This window comes from Ranitomeya imitator, chromosome 3 (assembly GCF_032444005.1).
Source record: "Ranitomeya imitator isolate aRanImi1 chromosome 3, aRanImi1.pri, whole genome shotgun sequence".
NCBI lineage: Eukaryota > Metazoa > Chordata > Amphibia > Anura > Dendrobatidae > Ranitomeya > Ranitomeya imitator.
Genome location: NC_091284.1, coordinates 311,470,604 through 311,489,416, shown reverse-complemented (window position 1 = coordinate 311,489,416; position 18,813 = coordinate 311,470,604). Strand labels below are relative to the sequence as shown.

General features: G+C 44.7%; 1 protein-coding gene across 1 annotated transcript in view; it reads right to left on the bottom strand.

The window, feature by feature from the left end:
• The window catches only part of LOC138669825 (high mobility group protein HMG-I/HMG-Y-like), a 98,301-nt gene that overhangs the window by 73,167 nt on the left and 6,321 nt on the right, over positions 1–18,813 (bottom strand). The gene's annotated exons all lie outside the window — the stretch shown is intronic.

The following is an 18,813-nucleotide window of genomic DNA, read 5'->3' as shown; positions in this document are numbered from 1 at the left end:
AAATAGGCTTTATTTTTAAATTCTGGGGCACTTTAGCTGTTAAGAAGGGTTTGTGCAGTAAGGAAAGCTCCCTTTAAAGCTTTAGCTTTGCATGGCGCCTTATGTTGCACATTAGCTTTTATTACAGACATAGCCAATAGTGATAGACTATAGTGCCTGGCTATTAGCTCAAACATTTAGAGTATTCTGCGGACTATAAGGCTATGTGCACACGTAGGAAGGGGGCTGCGGGTTCTCCCGTGGGTTTTCCCGCAGCGGATTTGATAAATCTGCAGGGAAAACCCGCTGCGGTTATCCCTGCAGATTTATCGCGGTTTGTGTTGCGGGTTCCGCTGCGGGATTTACTCCTGCACTTGTTTTACTATTGATGCTGCATATGCAGCATCAATAGTAATGTTAAAAATAATAAAAATAATGATATACTCACCCTCTGACGTCCCGGTCTCCTCGGCGCTGCACGCGGCGGTCCGGTTCCAAGATGCTATGCGAGAAGGACCTTCGTGACTTCACGGTCATGTGACTGCGACGTCACCGCAGGCCCTGCTCGCATAGCAACCAGAGACCGGACAGCCGCGTACAGCGCTGGGAGGTGAGTATATCATTTTTTATTTTAATTCTTTTTTTGTTACACAAATATGGTACCCAGGGCCTGGAGGAGAGTCTCCTCTCCTCCACCCCGGGTACCATCTGCACATTATCCGCATTACTTCCTGCATGGTGGGCACAGCCCCATGCGGGAAGTAAGCGGATCAATGCATTCCTATGGGTGTAGAATCGCCGCGATTCTGCACAAAGAAGTGACATGGTGCGGATTGTAAACCGCTGCGTTCCCGCGTGGTTTTTCCCGCAGCATGTGCACAGCGGTTTGCGGTTTCCATAGGGTTTACATGTTATTGTAAACGCAATGGAAACTGCAGCGGACCCGCAGCGGCAAAATCGCCGCGGTTCCGCTATAAAAACCGCAAAGTGTGAACATGGCCTAAGATGCTCCCCAAATTTAGAGGGAAATAGAAAAAAAAAAATTGTGAAAATGGGGGTTTGTCTTAGTCCAAATGGGGTGGGGGGACCCGGGGCGGAGCGAGGTCAACGGAGGAGACAGCGTCTCTGCTGTAGGAAGAAGACAGAGGCAGGAATAAGGCTACTTTCACACATCAGGTTTTCGCTGTCAGGCTCAATCCGTTTTTTTTTAAGTTAGCCGGATCTGGCGAATGTTGCCGCCGGATCCGTTTTTTTTCCCATAGACTTGTATCAGTGCCGGATGACCATGCGTTTTGTCTTGTTTCTGCTGGATCCGGCAAATCTGCCGTTTCCAGTTTCTGGAAAAACGTCCATAGCAACATTATTTGTCTCCGGCAAAAAAGCCGGAAGCACCAGATCCAGCGCTTCCGACTGTTTGCTGAAATGGAAGCCTATGGGAGCTAGAAGGTGCCGGATCCGGAAAATGACGGATTCTGGCACCGGATTGTTTTGTTTTTTTAAACTGAGCATGGTCCAAATTTTTTTTATCCAATTATCTGGATATGCTAGTCGGATCCGTCGAAAAAATGGATCTGTCGCATCAGTTTTTCACAATCTGCCCCGGATCCCTTTTTTTTCCAACACTCGCCAGATTGTGCCTAATGCAAAAAACCTGATGTGTGAAAGTAGCCTACGGCAATGTGTGGCAGGAGTCATTGATCTACCGGCGGTGGGCTTCAGCAAAATGTCCGCAGTGTGAGGCAGCAATGGAGTGCCTGCTGTGCACATTGATTTCCTAGCAATAGGCTTCAAGAACATGGCTATGGAGGCAGAGCATGAGCAGATTTCAAGCTTGGCTCCTCATTCACCAGGGATCTAAATCTGCATATGAGCCAACAACATTTAAGAAAAAAAAAAAAAAAAAAGCCCTGGTGAGCTTGGGAACTCAAAGGCATGCATGTCCAAAGATATCCACCACAGTTGTTAATTGCAGAATCTTTTCTATGGTCAAGAAAAAAACCCACTTTGCAACATCTATGCAAGTGAAGAACACTCTCCAGGATTAGGAGTTTCAGTATAAAAGTCTACCATAAAGAGAAGACTTCATGAAAGCAAATACAGAGGGTTCACCACAAGATTCAAAGCAATAATTCAGACTTAAAATATAAAGGGCAGATTAGACTTTGCCAAAAGATACAAATGTGAAGAAGTCAGACTAGTTCTGGGAAAGCATTCTTTGGACAGATGAAGCCAAGATCAACCTGTACCATGATGATGGCAAGATGAAAGTATGGAGAAGGATTGGAACAGCTCATGATCTAAAGTGGACCACATCCTCTAAAACATGGTGAAGGCAGTGTGATGGCATGGGAATGAAGGTATTCCAATGGCACAGGGTCAGTAGGGTTTATTGATGATCTGACTGCTCAGATTCAATCAAATGCATCAAGGTAGAGGGCACTGCACAGTACAGTTAATGATCTAAAACAATCTGTAAAAACAGGCGTTTAATGACAAAAGTTGAAAATTCTGCAATGGTCGAGTCAATCATCAGACCTCAACACCATTGAGCATGCACAAGCTTTAAAGGGAACCTGTCACCCCCAAAAATCGATGGTGAGGTAAGCTCACAGTCATCAGGGGCTTATCTACAGCATTCTGTAATGCTGTAGATAAGCCCCCAATGTTACCTGAAAGAGGAGAAAAAGATTAGATTATATTCAACCAGGGGCGGTCCCGCTGCAGTCCGGTCCAATGGGCTTCTCCGGTCAGCTCCGGTGCCTTTTATCTTCATTCCATGACTTCCTCTTCTGGTCTTCACGCCGCGGCTCCGGCGTATTTTGTCTGCCCTGTTGAGGGCAGAGCAAAGTACTGCAGTGCGCAGGGCCTCTCTGACCTTTCTGGAGCCTGCGCACTGCAGTACTTCGCTCTGCCCTCAACAGGGCAGACAAAGTACGCCTGCGCCAGAGCCGCAGTGTGAAGACCAGAAGGAGGACGTCATGGAATTAAGATGGGAGGCCCCGGACCAGACCTGCGACGCCCACTGGAGCGGGACCGCCCCTGGGTGAGTATAATCTAACGTCTTTTTCTCCTCTTTCAGGTAACATCGGGGGCTTATCTACAGCATTACAGAATGCTGTAGATAAGCCCCTGATGCTGGTGAGCTTACCTCACCTTCGATTTTGGGGGTGACAGTGTCCCTTTAAGAGAACCTGTCAGCAGGATTTAGCTCTATGAACTAAAGGCATGGATTAATATGATTCCTGAGGAGAAGAGATCTGCTCAGTGGCCGCAAAATACTCCTTAAGGCTATGTGAACACGCTGCGGATTTTGCTGCAGATCCGCAGCGGATTTGACGATGCGGATCCTCAGCAGTTTTCCAAGAGTTTACAGTACCATGTAAACCTATGGAAAACAAAATCCGCAGTGCACATGCTGCGGGAAAAAAACGCGCGGAAACGCTGCGTTGTATTTTCCGCAGCATGTCAATTCTTTGTGCGGACTCCGCGGTGGTTTACATCTGCTCAATAGGAATCCACAGGTGTAAAATCGCAGTTGGAATCCGCACAAAAACCGCGGTAAATCTGCAGTGCCGTTTACCTGCGGATTTACCAAAATCAGTGCGGAAAAGTCTGCACACCATTCCGCAGCGTGTGCACATAGCCTAAGGTTTCTGAAAACAACATCTTGTGTGCTTTGGGGTGGGACGTGGAGGCAGGGTCTTCTTATTGTTGTCGGTACCCCCACCAGCCTCTGCTGTTTATTTTGCAGGTGACCAGTTATCAGTGGGGGGGGGGGTTGCAGAAAAACTAGAAGACGACTTTGCCCCCCCATGTCCCACCCCAAAGCAAAGATGATGTCACTTTTCGAGGTGGGTGAACCCGTAGATCTTCATGTCCGGTCAAACATTTAAAAAAAAAAAAATTTTGTTCAAGTAGCAGAACGGTACCCGGACCAGATTCAAATGACCAGGCAGCCCAACCTTCCTTAGTTTCCCACACTGTGATCTGTGTGGCATCGCAGGAAACACCAGCTCGGATTGACAGTAAGAGCAAAAAAAAAAAATGGCTTGGGGTCCCCATCATTTTTAACAACCAGACAAGTTAAAAGCAGACAGCTCGGGGCAGGTATTCTAAGACTAGGAAGGGGCAATGGCTATTGGCCCTCCCAAGCCTAAATAACAGCCCACAGCCGCCCCAGAAAATTCTGGAGCCTTGCCTGGCTCTTCCCACTTTCACTAGTGTGGTCGCAAGTGGGGTAATATTTGTGGGGTTGTCAGCTTTGTATAGTCAGCTGACATCAAGCCCACAGGTTAGTAATGGAGTGGCATCTATCAGACACCCTCATTAACCCCTTCCCGACCTGTGACACAGCGTATGCGTCATGAAAGTCGGTGCCAATCCAACCTGTGACGCATATGCTGTGTCACAGAATGATCGCGTCCCTGCAGATCGGGTGAAAGGGTTAACTCCCATTTCACCCGGCCTGCAGGGACAGGGGGAGTGGTAGTTTAGCCCAGGGGGGGGGTGGCTTCACCCCCTCGTGGCTACGATCGCTCTGATTGGCTGTTAAAAGTGAAACTGCCAATCAGAGCGATTTGTAATATTTCACCTATTAAAACTGGTGAAATATTACAATCCAGCCATGGCCGATGCTGCAATATCATCGGCCATGGCTGGAAACACTAATGTGCCCCCACCCCACCGATCGCCCCCCCCAGCCCCTCGATCTGTGGTCCGCTCCCCTCCGTCCTGTGCTCCGCTCCCCCGTCCTCCAGTCCGCTCCCCCGTGCTCCAATCAAACCCCCCCGCACAGCGATCCCCCCCCCGTGCTCCGATCCACCCCCCTGCACAGCGATCCCCCACCCCGTGCTCAAATCCACCTCCCCGTGTTCCGAAACAACCCCCCCCCCCCCGTGCCCTGATCTCCCCCCCCCCTTATACTTACCCGGCCTCCCGGGATCCGTCCGTCTTCTTTCCTGGGCGCCGCCATCTACCAAAATGGCGGGCGCATGTGCAGTGCGCCCGCCGAATCTGCCGGCCAGCAGATTCGTTCCAGAGTGAGTTTTGATCACTGAGATATAACATCTCAGTGATCAAAATAAAAAAAAAAAAAATAGTAAATGCCCCCCCCCCCCCCCCTTGTGACCCCCATAGGTAGGGACAATAATAATAAAAAATATATATATATATTTTTTTTTCCACTAAGGTTGGGGTAAGAACTAGGGTTAGGGTTAGGGTTTCGGTATGTGCACACGTATTCTGTTCCTCTGCGGATTTGATAAATCCGCAGTGCTAAACCGCTGTGGATTTACCGCGGTTTTTCTGCGCATTTCACTGTGGTTTTACAACTGCGATTTTCTATTGGAGCAGTTGTAAAACCGCTGTGGAATCCGCAGAAAGAAGAGACATGCTGCGGAATGTAAACCGCTGCGTTTCCGTGCAGTTTATCCGCAGCATGTGTACAGCGATTTTTGTTTCCCATAGGTTTACATTGAACTGTAAACTCATGGGAAACTGCTGCGGATCCGCAGCGGTTTCCGCAGCGTGTGCACATACCTTTAGAATTAGGCTATGTGCACACGGTGCGGATTTGGCTGCGGATCCGCAGCGGATTGGCCGCTGAGGATTCGCAGCAGTGTTCCATCAGGTTTACAGTTCCATGTAAACCTATGGAAAACTAAATCCGCTGTGCCCATGGTGCGGAAAATACCACGCGGAAACGCTGCGTTGTATTTTCCGCAGCATGTCAATTCTTTGTGCGGATTCCGCAGCGTTTTACACCTGTTCCTCAATAGGAATCCGCAGGTGAAATCCAGACAAAAAACACTGGAAATCCACGGTAAATCCGCAGGTAAAACACAGTGCCCTTTACCCGCGGATTTTTCAAAAATGATGCTGAAAAATCTCACACGAATCCGCAACGTGGGCACATAGCCTTAGGGTTAGGGTTGGAATTAGGGTTGTGGTTAGGGTTATGGCTACAGTTGGGATTAGGGTTAGGGGTGTGTTGGGATTAGTGTTGGAGGTAGAATTGAGGGGTTTCCATTGTTTAGGCACATCAGGGGTCTCCAAACGCAACATGGCGCCACCATTGATTCCAGCCAATCTTGTATTCAAAAAGTCAAATGGTGCTCCCTCACTTCCGAGCCCTGACGTGCGCCCAAACAGTGGTTTACCCCCACATATGGGGTACCAGCATACTCAGGACAAACTGCGCAACAATTATTGGGGTCCATTTTCTCCTGTTACCCTTGTGAAAATAAAAAATTGCTTGCTAAAACATCATTTTTGAGGAAAGAAAAATTATTTTTTATTTTCACGGCTCTGTGTTATAAACTTCTGTAAAGCACTTGGGGGTTGAAAGTGCTCACCACATATCTTGATAAGTTCCTTTGGGGGTCTAGTTTCCAAAATGGGGTCACTTGTGGGGGGTTTCTACTGTTTAGGCACACCAGGGGCTCTGCAAACGCAACGTCCGCAGACCATTCCATCAAAGTCTGCATTTCAAAAGTCACTACTTCCCTTCTGAGCCCCGACGTGTGCCCAAACAGTGGTTTACCCCCACACATGGGGTATCAGCGTACTCAGGAGAAACTGGACAACAACTTTTGGGGTCCAATTTCTCCTGTAACCCTTAAGAAAATAAAAAATTCTGGGCTAAAAAATTATTTTTGAGGAAAGAAAACGTATTTATTATTTTCACTGCTCTGTGTTATGAACTTCTGTGAAGCACTTGGGGGTTCAAAGTGCTCACCTCACATCTAGACAAGTTCCTTTCGGGGTCTAGTTTCCAAAATGGGGTCACTTGTGGGGGGTTTCTACTGTTTAGCCACATCAGGGGCTCTGCAAACGCAACGTGACGCCCGCAGAGCATTCCATCAAAGTCTGCATTTCAAAACGTCACTACTTCACTTCCGAGCCCCAGCATGTGCCTAAACAGTGGTTTACCCCCACATATGGGGTATCAGCGTACTCAGGAGAAACTGGACAACAAAGTTTGGGGTCAAATTTCTCCTGTTACCCTTGGGAAAATAAAAAATAGCGGGCTAAAAAATCATTTATGAGAAAACAATTTTTTTTTTTTTTTTTTCATGGCTCTGCGTTATAAACTTCTGTGAAGCACTTGAGGGTTCAAAGTGCTCACCACACATCTAGATAAGTTCCTTTGGGGGTCTAGTTTCCAAAATGGGGTCATTTGTGGGGGATCTCCAATGTTTAGGCACACAGGGGCTCTCCAAACGTGACATGGTGTCCGCTAATGATTGGAGCTAATTTTCCATTTAAAAAGCCAAATGGCGTGCCTTCCCTTCTGAGCCCTGCCGTGCGCCCAAACAGTGGTTTACCCCCACATATGGGGTATCTGCGTACTCAGGACAAACTGGACAACAGTTTGGTCCAATTTCTCCTATTACCCTTGGCAAAATAGGAAATTCCAGGCTAAAAAATCATTTTTGAGAAAAGAAAAATTATTTTTTATTTTCATGGCTCTGCATTATAAACTTCTGTGAAGCACCTGGGGGTTTAAAGTGCTCAGTATGCATCTAGATAAGTTCCTTGGGGGGTCTAGTTTCCAAAATGGGGTCACTTGTGGGGGAGCTCCAATGCATAGGCACACAGGGGCTCTCCAAACGCGACATGGTGTCCGCTAACAATTGGAGCTAATTTTCCATTCAAAAAGTCAAAAGGCGCGCCTTCCCTTCCGAGCCCTGCCGTATGCCCAAACAGTGGTTTACCCCCACATATGAGGTATCGGCGTACTCGGGAGAAATTGCTCAACAAATTTTAGGATCCATTTTATCCTATTGCCAATGTGAAAATGAAAAAATTGAGGCGAAAAGAATTTTGTGAAAAAAAAGTACTTTTTCATTTGTACGGATCAATTTGTGAAGCACCTGGGGGTTAAAAAGTGCTCACTAGGCATCTAGATAAGTTCCTTGGGGGGGTCTAGTTTCCAAAATGGGGTCACTTGTGGGGGAGCTCCAATTTTTAGGCACACGGGGGCTCTCCAAACGTGACATGGTGTCCGCTAAAGAGTGCAGCCAATTTTTCATTCAAAAAGTCAAATGGCGCTCCTTCCCTTCCAAGCCCTGCCGTGCGCCCAAACAGTGGTTTACCCCTACATATGAGGTATCGGCGTACTCAGGACAAATTGGACAACAACGTTCGTGGTTCAGTTTCTCCTTTTACCATTGGGAAAATAAAAAAATTGTTGCTGAAAAATCATTTTTGTGACTAAAAAGTTAAATGTTAAATGTTCATTTTTTCCTTCCATGTTGCTTCTGCTGCTGTGAAGCACCTGAAGGGTTAATAAAGTTCTTGAATGTGGTTTTGAGTACCTTGAGGGGTGCAGTTTTTAGAATGGTGTCACTTTTGGGTATTTTCAGCCATATAGACCCCTCAAACTGACTTCAAATGTGAGGTGGTCCCTAAAAAAAATGGTTTTGTAAATTTCGTTGTAAAAATGAGAAATTGCTGGTCAAATTTTAACCCTTATAACTTCCTAGCAAAAAAAAATGTTTTTTCCAAAATTGTGCTGATGTAAAGTATACATGTGGGAAATGTTATTTATTAACTATTTTGTGTCACATAACTCTCTGGTTTAACAGAATAAAAATTCAAAATGTGAAAATTGCGAAATTTTCAAAATTTTCGACAAAATTTCCGTTTTTATCACAAATAAACACAGAATTTATTGACCTAAATTTACCACTAACATGAAGCCCAATATGTCACGAAAAAACAATCTCAGAACCGCTAGGATCCATTGAAGCGTTCCTGAGTTATTACCTCATAAAGGGACACTGGTCAGAATTGCAAAAAACGGCAAGGTCTTTAAGGTCAAAATAGGCTGGGTCATGAAGGGGTTAATAACCCAGTGTCTAATGTAATAAAGACAGACAAAGTCCTTTCAGGCTAGGGTCACATTGCATTAGTGCAATCCGTTTAGCGCTAGCGGATTGCGCTAACGCAATGTTTTTTATGGGGCCGCGTTAACGTCCCCGCTCTCGCAGATCCCCGATCTGCGAGAGCGGGGAACGGACCTCGGGCGCGCCACAAAACACCGAACATGGTGATGCGCGTTCCCATTGCCGTGAATGGGCGCGCTAACGGACACGTTGCACGGCGTTAATTTCGCTGTGCAACGCTGTCCATTAGCGCGGTCCCATTAACGCAATGGGAACCTAGCCTAACTGAAAAAAAAAAAAAAAACTCCCAGACCCTCGTAACCATGACTGCTGTAACTGGTCTCCAAACCATCCATATCGTTGTGGGACATGACCATTAACCCCTTAGTGACCGAGCCAATTTTTGCAATTCTGACCACTGTCACTTTATGAGGTTATAACTCTAGAACGCTTCAACGGACCCCGCTGATTCTGAGATTGTTTTTTCGTGACATATTGTACTTCATGTTAGTGGTAACATTTCTTCGATATTACTTGCGCTTATTTATGAAAAAAACGGAAATATGGCGAAAATTTTTTAAGTTTTGCAATTTTCAAACTTTGTATTTTTATGCCCTTAAATCAGAGAGATATGTCATGAAAAATAGTTAATAAATAACATTTCCCACATGTCTACTTTACATCAGCACAATTTTGGAAACAAAATTTTTTTTTGTTAGGGAGTTATAAGGGTTAAAAGTTGACCAGCAATTTAAAAGATAATAATATAACTGGCATTCAAACTAAAAATAGAGAATTCAAAATAGGCCTCTTCGCTGACGATGTCATCCTGACCCTGACAAACCCTATAGTATCTGTCCCTGCTACCCAAAAATTATTAGATACTTTCTCCCAGCTCTCATACTTCAAAATCAACAAAACTAAATCCCAAATTATGCAATTTAACCTCGACCCCATTCAAATCAAAGAAATATCAAAAGCAACTTCGTGGAGCTGGGCGACTAGCGATTTCACCTATCTGGGGATCAAAATCACAAAAAATATAGATTCTCTCGTTCCTACCAACCTTGACATCTTAATCAAAACTATCTCAACTGATCTGAACCACTTTGCAGGGAGAGATCTCTCATGGTGGGGAAAGAACCTATCAGTAAAAACATTCATAATCCCTAAAATCCTATATATATTTAGGTCCATCCCCGTTCCTATTTCAACCTCTTATTTATCTAACATCCAAACTCTGATCAACAAGTTCCTATGGAACAAGAAAAAAGCGAGAGTAGCTATTAATACTCTCTATAGAAATAAAGCGTCAGGGGGAATGGGCCTTCCCAACATTCTGGCCCATTACCATACAAACCTGATTAAACAAAGTTGCTCCTGGTGGTCTAAATCAGAACCCCCAGCCTGGCTGGATATCGAATCATCTTTGAACCTGAATAGAGCCCCTAGAGAATTGATCCTCAACCAGCTTATGAACATAAGAAATTCCAATAATAAATCCCACCCAATTTTTATTGCAATAAGTAATGCATGGTCTAAATTTGCTAGGCCCAAAAGAAGAACTGAAAAATTCGAGTCTCTGAAAAATCTGGCCATCTCTTATATATTTGAGTTGCATAACAAAATGGTCAATCCCAAATGGTCCGACTACAAAATCACAAAACTTTCCCATATATTTGACGGAGAAAATTTTGTTCCTTTTAATTCTCTCAAAAACACTTACAATGTCCTCTCTGCTATGTTTTGCGAGTACATGATCATCAAGGATCAGTGTCAGAAATTCGTATCAAAAAAGCCCAGTTTCTCTGAAGCGGCTATAAATCTGATTTGTAACCCCGACCACAATATTTTCTGGAGCTACAGATATATCTATAGCTGGTTCAACCATGACTCAGACTTCGCGAAATCTCCTTCCATGCTGAAATGGGAGCAAGACCTCCAGACAATAATTGACCCAGATGAATGGGAAAGTGCTTTGGTCCACTCATACTCAGCTTCCATCTCCATGTCATTACAAGAGTCCTATTTCAAACTAGTCACGCGCTGGTACCTAACCCCAGCAAGACTGTCCATGATAGGGGGTCACACCTCCCCAGATTGTTGGATAGTGTGCGGAAACAGGGGCAATCTGCTCCATATCTTCTGGAGCTGTCCCAAAATTAAATCTCTTTGGTCTAAAATCTCTGGTTTGATTGGAGTACTTCTGAATAAAAATTTCATCCTGACCCCTCAGATGGCATTGCTCTCTGTGGGATTAAGCGACACACACTTTCCTCTCAAAGCGTTGGTCATTCATATCCTTTTGGTCACCAAAAATGCCATCGCATACAACTGGAAAAAGCCTAATCCTCCATCATTCCAAGAGATCAAAGACCGTATTGACCTTCATAGAGCATACGAGCAAAAATTCGCCCTAAATAACGACAGCCTCAAAAAATGCTCAAAAAAATGGGCTCGTTGGGAAGAAGTTTTCCCGTAACAATTTCCAGTTGAAATTAGCACAAAGCGTACCGGACTTTGGTTTAACGTGTCTGTAATTCAAGATTGTTCAGTGAGTCCACCCCTCTTTCATGAGCAAATGTATTATAATTATAATTATTCACCTTCCAAATGCTGTTTTATCATTTGACAAATATGGTTACCTGTTGTCGCTTACTTCAAGTGTCTTCTCTCCCCTTTTTCTTCCCATGTTCTCCCCCCCCTCCTTCCAGCCTCCCTCCACCCCCCCTTTTCCCTCTCCCCGCATTTCCCCCTTCCATTCCTGCCCAGTTAATTGTTAAAATCCAATAAAGATTATTTGGGAAAAAAAAAAGTTGACCAGCAATTTCTCATTTTTACAACACCATTTTTTTTTTTTTTTAGGGACCACATCACATTTGAAGTCATTTTGAGGAGTCTATCTATATGATAGAAAATAATGAAGTGTGACACCATTCTAAAAACTACACCCCTCAAGGTTCTCAAAACCACATTCAAGAAGTTTATTAACCCTTTACGTGCTTCACAGGAACTGAAACAATGTGGAAGGAAAAAATGAACATTTAACTTTTTTTTGCAAACATTTTAATTCAGAACCATTTTTTTTTATTTTCACATGTGTAAAAACAGAAATGTAACCATAAATTTTGTTATGCAATTTCTCCTGACTACGCCAATACCCCATATGTGGGGGTAAACCACTTTTTGGGCGCATCGCAGAACTTAGAAGTGAAGGAGCGCAATTTGTCTTTTTCAATGCAGAATTGGCTGGAATTGAGATTGGACACCATGTCACGTTTAGAGAGCCCCTGATGTGCCTAAACAGTGGAAACTCCCCACAAGTGACACCATTTTGGAAACTAGACCCCTTAAGGAACTTATCTAGATGTGTGGTGAGCACTTTGAACCCCCAAGTGCTTCACAGAAGTTTATAACGTAGAGCCGTGAAAATTAAAAATCGCTTTTGTTTACACAAAAATGATCTTTTCGCCCACAAATTCTTATTTTCACAAGGGTAACAGGAGAAATTAGACCACAAAAGTTGTTGTGCAATTTCTCCTGAGTACGTCGATACCCAATATGTGGGGGTAAACCACTGTTAGGGCGCACTGCAGAGCTTGGAAGAGAAGGAGTGCCGTTTTACTTTTTCAATGTAGAATTGGCTGGAATTGAGATCGGACGCCATGTCGCGTTTGGAGAGCCCCTGATGTGCCTTAACAGTGGAAACCCCCCACAAGTGACACCATTTTGGAAACTAGACCCCCCATGGAACTTATCTAGATGTGTGGTGAGAACTTTGAATGCCCAAGTGCTTCACAGAAGTTTATAATGCAGAGTCGTGAAAATAAAAAATATTTTTTTTCCACAAAAAAGATTTTTTAGCCCCAAGTTTTTATTTTCACAAGGGTAACAGGAGAAATTGGACCCCAAAAGTTGTTGTCCAATTTGTCCTGAGTATGCTGGTACCCCATATGTGGGGGTAAACCACTTTTTGGGCGCACGGCAGAGCTCGGAAGGAAGGAGCGCCGTTTTGGAATGCAGACTTTGATAGAATGGTCTGCGGGCATTATGTTGCGTTTGCAGAGCCCCTGATGTACCTAACCAGTAGAAACCCTCCACACGTGACCCCATTTTGGAAACTAGACCCCCCAAGGAACTCATCTAGATGTGTGGTGAGAACTTTGAATGCCCAAGTGCTTCACAGAAGTTAAGAATGCAGAGTCAAAAAAAATATATGTATATATTTTTCCACAAAAAGGATTTTGTAGCCCCCAAGTTTTTATTTTCACAAGGGTAACAAGAGAAATTGGACCCCAGAAGTTGTTGTCCAATTTATCCCGAGTACGCTGATGCCCCATATGTGGGGGTAACCCACTGTTTGGGCGCACGGCAGAGCTCAGAAGGGAGGGAGCACCATTTGACTTTTTGAGCGCAAAATTGGCTGTCGTGTTTTGAGACCACCTGATGTACCTAAACAGTGGAAGCCCCCCCCAATTCTAGCTCCAACCCTAACCCCAGCACACCCCTAACCCTAATCCCAACCTGATCCATAATCCTAATCACTAACCCTAACCATAATCACAACCCTTACCCCAAAACAACCCTAATGTCAACCCTAACCATAACCCTAATCAAAACCCTAAATCCAACACACCCCTAATCCTAATCTCAACCCTAACCTCAAACCTAACCCTAATCCCCATACACCCCTAATCCCAAACCTAACCCTAATCCCAAGCGTAACCCTAATGCCAACCCTAACCCCAATACCAACCCTAATCCAAACCCTAACCCTAATCCCAACTCTAACCCTAACTTTAGCCCCAACCCTAACCCTAAGGCTACTTTCACACTTGCGTTGTTTGGCATCCGTCGCAATCCGTCGTTTCGGACAAGAAACGGATCCTGCAAATGTGCCCGCAGGATGCGTTTTTTGCCCATAGACTTGTATTGCCGACGGATCGTGACGGATGGCCACACGTCGCGTCCGTCGTGCACTGGATCAGTGTTTTGGCGGACCGTCAGCACAAAAAAAGTTCAATGTAACTTTTTTTGTACGTCGCATCCGCCATTTCTGACCGCGCATGCGTGGCCGTAACTCCGCCCCCTCCTCCCCAGAACATAGATTGGGCAGCGGATGCGTTGAAAAACTTCATCCGCTGCCCACGTTGTGCACAATTTTCACAACGTGCGTCGGTATGTCGGGCCGATGCATTGCGACGGCCCCGTACCGACGTAAGTATGAAAGAAGCCTAACCCTAAATTTAGCGCCAACCCTAACTCTAAATTTAGCCCCAACCCTAACCCTAAATTTAGCCCTAACCCTAACCCTACCCCCAACCCTAATTTTAGCCCCAACTGCTCTTCTCCTGCCGGCCGGCAGATGGCGGGCGCACTGCGCATGCGCCCGCCATTTTCTTACCGGAGGAAGAAGCTGGCGGCCAGGAGGAGCAGCAGGAGGACCCAGGTGAGTATGGCAGGGTCCCCGAATCCCCCTATTTCTCTGTCCTCTGATGTGCGATCACATCAGAGGACAGAGAATTACACTTTACTTTTTTTTTTTTTTTGCGGTCGCCGGTAAACAGTTAATTACCGGCGATCGCAAAACAGGGGTCGCTAAAACCGACCCCGATCATGCTCTTTGGGGTCTCGGCTACCCCCGGCAGCCGAGACCCCAAAGATTCTCGTGGGGCCGGCTGGCGGGCGCACTGCGCCCGCCATTTTGAAGATGGCGGCGCCCACCGGGAGACACGAGGAGCATCGGGGGAGATATGTGAGTATTGGGGGCTATCTGGGACCCCTTTGTGCGATCACATCGGAGGACAGAGAAATTAAAAAGAGATCGCAGTTTGTTTTTTTGCGATCGCCGGTAAACGGTTAAAAACCCCCCGAATCATGTTCTCTGGGGTCTCAGCTACCCTCGGCAGCCGAGACCCCGGAGAAAATCCGACTCCGGGGGGCGCTATTCACTTTTTCCACAGCGCCGTTAATTAACGGCGCTGTGGTTTAAGTACCCTTAGCGGCCACCGTTAAAAGGCGTATCGGCGGTCGCTAAGGGGTTAAAGGATTATCGGCAGAAAGGAGTATAATTTTGCTTTTTTTTTTAAATTGTTGATGAATAAATGGTTAAGTGTGTAGCCCTTAATAAAGGACTTTACTTGTCTAGTCCTAGTTATATTTGAAAACGGGGTTAGTATTGGGGGCGACTAATAGATGCCTTTCCATTACTAATCTGGTGAGCTTGATGTCAGCGGCCATAAAACAGCTGACATCAACCTCACAACTATGGCAAATGGGAAGAGCTGGCACCAAAATTGGCAAATCTAGCGGATGCCCCTTTTCTGGAGCAGCTGCGGGTTGCTATTTTTAGGCTGGGGAGGGACTATATCTGGCCTATTCTCATTATGAGAACACCATTCACAGCTTTCTGCTTTAGCTCGGCTAGCTATCAAGAACGGGGGTGATTTTTTAAAATTATTTAAATAAAAAAACAAAAAAAAACAATGTAGGAACCCCTCAACTTGACGTCAGTAAGTTTATCTCAGTTCACAGTGCCCGTTTCTCACGAGGACAGGGCCGCCGTAAACTGAAATAACCTTACTGTTGAGGGGTTGATGTCAGGTGTTTTATGGCCGCTGACCTCAAGCCCACAGATTAGTAATGGAGAGGCATCTGTAAGTTGTCCCTTTACTAACCCCATAGGAAGATTGTAATAAAGACACAGTAAGAATAAAGTATTTTATTTGAAATCAAACTCCCCACCCTCTTTTACCCATTTACTTAAAGTAAGGAAGGTCCTTAAAGATGATTTCAGGGAATTAGGCTTCAAGCTGAAAGCAAGGACTTCCAACGTGGTATTTTCCGAAATACTGCCTGTACCACGTGCCACGCTAGAGAGGCAGCGGGAGATTAGGGAGGTTAATAAGTGGCTCAAGAATTGGTGTAGGAAGGAAGGGTTTGGGTTCCTGGGCCGACTTCTCAGTTGGCTACAGGTTCTAGACTAGGGACAGGCTGCACCTCAATGGGGAAGGTGCAGCTGTGCTGGGGGAGAAAATGGCTAGAAGGTTGGAGGAGTGTTTAAACTAGGAATTGGGGGGAGGGTATTCATTTTATAGGGGGGAAGATTGTGCCCAGGTCTCTATCACTAATAAGGAAGTTGGGGGTGGCGGTGGCATGGGGGTGGGGTTAGAATAATTAATAATTAAAGAAAGAATAGAGGGGCAGAGAGATACATAAAGTGTATGTATACTAATGCCAGAAGCCTCTCCAACAAAATGGACGAATTAGAATTAATGTTGTTGGAGCATAATTATGACCTGGTGGGGATATCTAAACGTGGCTGGATGAGAGCCATGACTGGGCTGTTAACTTGCAGGTCTATAGTCTGTTCAGAAATGACTGAAAGGATAAGCGAGGGGGAGGTGTGTGTCTATGTAAAATCATCCTTAAAACCCATCCTGCGTGATAATATAGGTGAATCTAATAAAAATGTCGAATCCCTGTGGGTGGAGATAAGGGGAGGGGGAAAATAAATTACTGATAGGGGTTTGTTATAAGTCTCCAAAAATAAAGGAAGCGATGCAGAATATCCTCATAAAGCAAATAGATGAAGCTTCGACTCAAGGAGAAGTCATTATTATGGGGGACTTCAACTACCCTGAAATAGATTGGGGAACAGAAACCTGCAGTTCCAGCAAAGGTAATCGGTAACCTCTACTGTGGGTAAAATCCTGGAGGGCATTCTAAGGGATGCTATACTGGAGTATCTGAAGAGGAATAACCTCATGACCCAGTATCAGCACGGGTTTACTAGGGACCGTTCATGTCAGACTAATTTGATCAGTTTCTATGAAGAGGTAAGTTCCGGATTGGACCAAGGGAATCCAGTGGATGTAGTGTATATGGACTTTTCAAAAGCTTTTGATACGGTGCCACACAAAAGGTTGATACATAAAATGAGAATAATGGGGATAGGGGAAAATATGTGCAAGTGGGTTAAGAGCTGGCTCAAGGATAGGAAACAAAGGGTGGTTATTAATGCAGCACACTCAGACTGGGTCGCGGTTAGCAGTGGGGTACCACAGGGGTCAGTATTGGGCCCTCTTCTTTTTAAGATTTATTACTAGAAGCTTGGATAAATGGCAAATGAGCTTTAATGGGGATAAATGTAAGGTCATGCACTTGGGTAGATGTAATAAGATGTATAACTATGTGCTTAATTCTAAAACTCTAGGCAAAACCGTCAATGAAAAAGACCTGGGTGTATGACAAACTCATTCAGTGGCCAGTGTCAGGCAGCTGCTACTAAGGCAAATAAAATAATGGGATGCATTAAAAGAGGCATAGATGCTCATGAGGAGAACATAATTTTACCTATACAAGTCACTTCTGCGACCACACTTAAAATACTGTGTACAGTTCTGGTCTCCGGTGTTTAAGAAAGACATAGCTGAACTAGAGCAGGTGCAGAGAAGAGCGACCAAGGTTATTAGAGGACTGGGGGTTCTGCAATACCAAGATAGGTTATTGCACTTGGGGCTATTTAGTTTGGAAAAACGAAGACTAAGGAGTGATCTTATTTTAATGTATAAATATATGAGGGGACAGTAGAAAGACCTTTCTGATGATCTTTTTAATCATAGACCTAAGACAGGGACAAGGGGGCATCCTCTACGTCTGAAGGAAAGAAGGTTTAAGCATAACAACAGATGCAGATTCTTTACTGTAAGAGCAGTGAGACTATGGAACTCTCTGCCGTATGATGTTGTAATGCGTGATTCATTACTTAAATTTAAGAGGGGAATGGATGCCTTTCTTGAAAAGTATAATGTTACAGGAGATATAGAGATATATATATGTATATGTATATGTATATATGTATATGTATATATGTATATGTATATATGTATATGTATATATGTATATGTATATGTATATGTATATGTATATGTGTGTATATATGTGTATATATGTGTATATATGTGTATATATGTGTATATATGTGTATATATGTGTATATATGTGTATATATGTGTATATATGTGTATATATGTGTATATATGTGTATATATGTGTATATATGTGTATATATGTGTATGTGTATGTGTATGTGTATGTGTATGTGTATGTGTATGTGTATGTATACATATATACATATATACATATATACATATATACATATATACATATATATTAGATTCCTTGATAGAGCGTTGATCCAGGGAACTAGTCCGATTGCCATATGTGGAGTCGGGAAGGAATTTTTTCCCCCCAATGTGGAGCTTAAGGTACCGTCATACTAAACGATATCGCTAGCGATCCGTGACGTTGCAGCGTCCTGGCTAGCGATATCGTTCAGTTTGACACAGAGCAGCGATCAGAATCCTGCTGTGATGTCGTTGGTCGCTGCAGAAAGTCCAGCACTTTATTTCGTCGCTGGACTTCCTGCTGACATTGCTGAATCGGCGTGTGACGCCGATTCAGCGATGTCTTCGCTGGTAACCAGGGTAAACATCGGGTTACTAAGCGCGGCCCTGCGCTTAATAACCCGATGTTTACCCTGGTTACCGGGGACCTCGGGATCGTTGGTCGCTGGAGAGCTGTCTGTGTGACAGCTCTCCAGCTACCAAACAGCGACGCTGCAGCGATCCAGATCATTGTCGGTATCGCTGCAGCGTCGCTTAGTGTGACGGTACCTTTACTCTTTGCCACATGGGTTTTTTTGCCTTCCTCTGGATCAACATGTTAGGGCATGTCAGGTTAGGCTATGTGTTGAAATAGATGGACTTAAAGTCTTCCTTCAACCTTAATAAGTTGGACACCATATATCCTCACCTGTCCGACAAGAAAATCCACATCTGTCCCACTTGCTGTGAGAATTTTCCAACACAGTGACATCAGTGAGGTGACCAGCATTCAACAGCTATGAACCCCGGGGATCTTTCCCATGTCAGCACTACACACT